At 31.7% G+C, this 2,042-nt stretch overlaps 1 pseudogene; it reads right to left on the bottom strand.

Annotated features, from left to right (window-relative positions):
- Window positions 1-203: 203 nt before the first annotated feature.
- LOC116889085 overlaps window positions 204-2,042 on the bottom strand; it is a 30,687-nt pseudogene continuing 28,848 nt past the window's right edge.

The raw sequence follows: 2,042 nt of genomic DNA, 5'->3' as shown, positions 1-2,042 counted from the left end.
AAACAACAAAATGGACTCTTAACAGTGCCTTCTCAACAGCATATCATTTTAATTATAACCATCATCCAGTACAGGAATAACTAATAAGTTATGTTTGTTTGTTTTTAAAGGAGTCAGTGAAATATTTTATTCCTGATAATTGACATATACTAAACTATAAATAAATAGATGACACATGCCTAAAAGTATCATGATTTATAATATCAGTGGCCACTGCATTTAGGACTAGTCCAAGACCTTGATCTAGATTTTTTTTTTTTTTTTGCAGCTGGGGACCAAACCCAGGGCCTTGTGCTTGCTAGGCAATCACTCTACCACTGAGCCAAATCCCCAACCCCCTTGATCTCGATTTTGACCTAGATCTATACTGTGATCTTGATGATATTTGGATCTAGGTGGTTCCTTTTTCCTTGATTTCTTTTAATATCTTAAACTAGATTTATAATGTGTTTTGGAATCTATTTTAGAGGCTCCTCTAGCTCTGGTGTGAGATGCAGACCTAGAGCATGGTTTAGACTTCAATTCTTTCTTGGGCTGGGACTTGGACAGTGGTCTTGAATTTTATTTAGGTCTTGAAAAAAAATTGATTTAGATGTTAGACTCTATTAGTGTCAGAATCGTTTTGGCTAAGCTGTGTTCTTCCAGTCAGTCTACTATTTCCAGGACTGTAAGATTTCCTATAGTTATAATCAAAGGAGTGACTTCTTTTTTACCTTTCATAACTTTGGCTCGACTATGTCTATATCGGTCATAATCATCATATCATATAAAGCTATATACATTCCTCCCCTTATTTGGCTTTCATTTGATTTGGGGGGTTTTCTGATCCCCCAAAATATTTCAAGTTCATTTCACAATTTCTTTCCAAATTATGTAAAGCATCTTCAGCATCAAAGAACATCCTCAAATTGATTAGATGTCAAGTGTAGAAATCAATTGGAAGATAAACATCTACTATTGGACCATTACAAACAAATTCAGACTTGGTGTCATCGGCCCTTATTTCTGACAGAGACAAGTTGGGAAGGACACAGTTATCAGAACATGATGGCAAGAGTCTGGGCCAGCAGCACTTAACTGACTAGGCAAAGCATTCACAATTCTGGGTGGTGACTCATGTCTACTCACACACTTGCCTTAAATTACTTTAAATATAACTTGTTTATGTAAGATCGTGTTCTAGAACTCATAAAAATTTTATTACCTATGAATTTTAATTGGGATACTAAAATTTTGATAATGGCATTTAAAATTTATTCTGGAAAAAAAATAAAAATAGTAAAGGTAATAGAAAACTAAAAGGAAAATGCCTTGTGTTAATAAAAAATTACATATTGTAGTTTCATAAGATTAATTTTGTGATTTTAATTTCAAATAATAGTCTTAATTTTACAAATGATAAATTTGGAGATTTTTTTATAAGACATATGAAATAATAAACATATGAACTTTTCAAAGAATCTCCATATTAAATTTCATTCTCATGGGAATAGAAGATGTTGCAGCTCTACAATCAAGAATATTGATTAGTGTACTATGGAGTAAGAAAGGCAGATATACTATTAATTCTTATCAAAAAAAGAAAAACAAGTGATATTTTTTAATTAGGGATGATCCTGAATTGCATTTGTGACATTAGAATGAAAATATCTTTCTTTCTCTGCATTATGTTTTTGAAAACTCATTTTTCAGGATCTTATCCATTCTGAAGCTAAGCAAAAACTCCTCATTTTAAAACAAGGCTTTTGATTCATGTCTAGCCTGCTTATAATCTGGTCAGTTATCAATCCAGGTTTGTTTTTTTTTTCTTTGTTTGTTTGTTTTTGTTTGTTGTTGAGATATAATTTTCATTTTGTCCCTATAATGACTTTTTTTATTAGTAATTTTTTTTTTTCACATGTTTATACACATGTATTTTTGTATAAGTTCCTTTACTCCCACTCTATTACATTTTCTGGTCCCCTAATGAAACCACCACCCATCCCTACAAATCTTTTTTTTGTCCTGTTTATTGGTTTGAATTTCTCTCTCTCTCTCTCTCT

This window comes from Rattus rattus, chromosome X (assembly GCF_011064425.1).
Source record: "Rattus rattus isolate New Zealand chromosome X, Rrattus_CSIRO_v1, whole genome shotgun sequence".
In the NCBI taxonomy this organism is placed as follows: domain Eukaryota; kingdom Metazoa; phylum Chordata; class Mammalia; order Rodentia; family Muridae; genus Rattus; species Rattus rattus.
The sequence above is the reverse complement of the archived record's forward strand: the minus strand, read 5'-3'. Positions and strand labels throughout refer to the sequence as shown.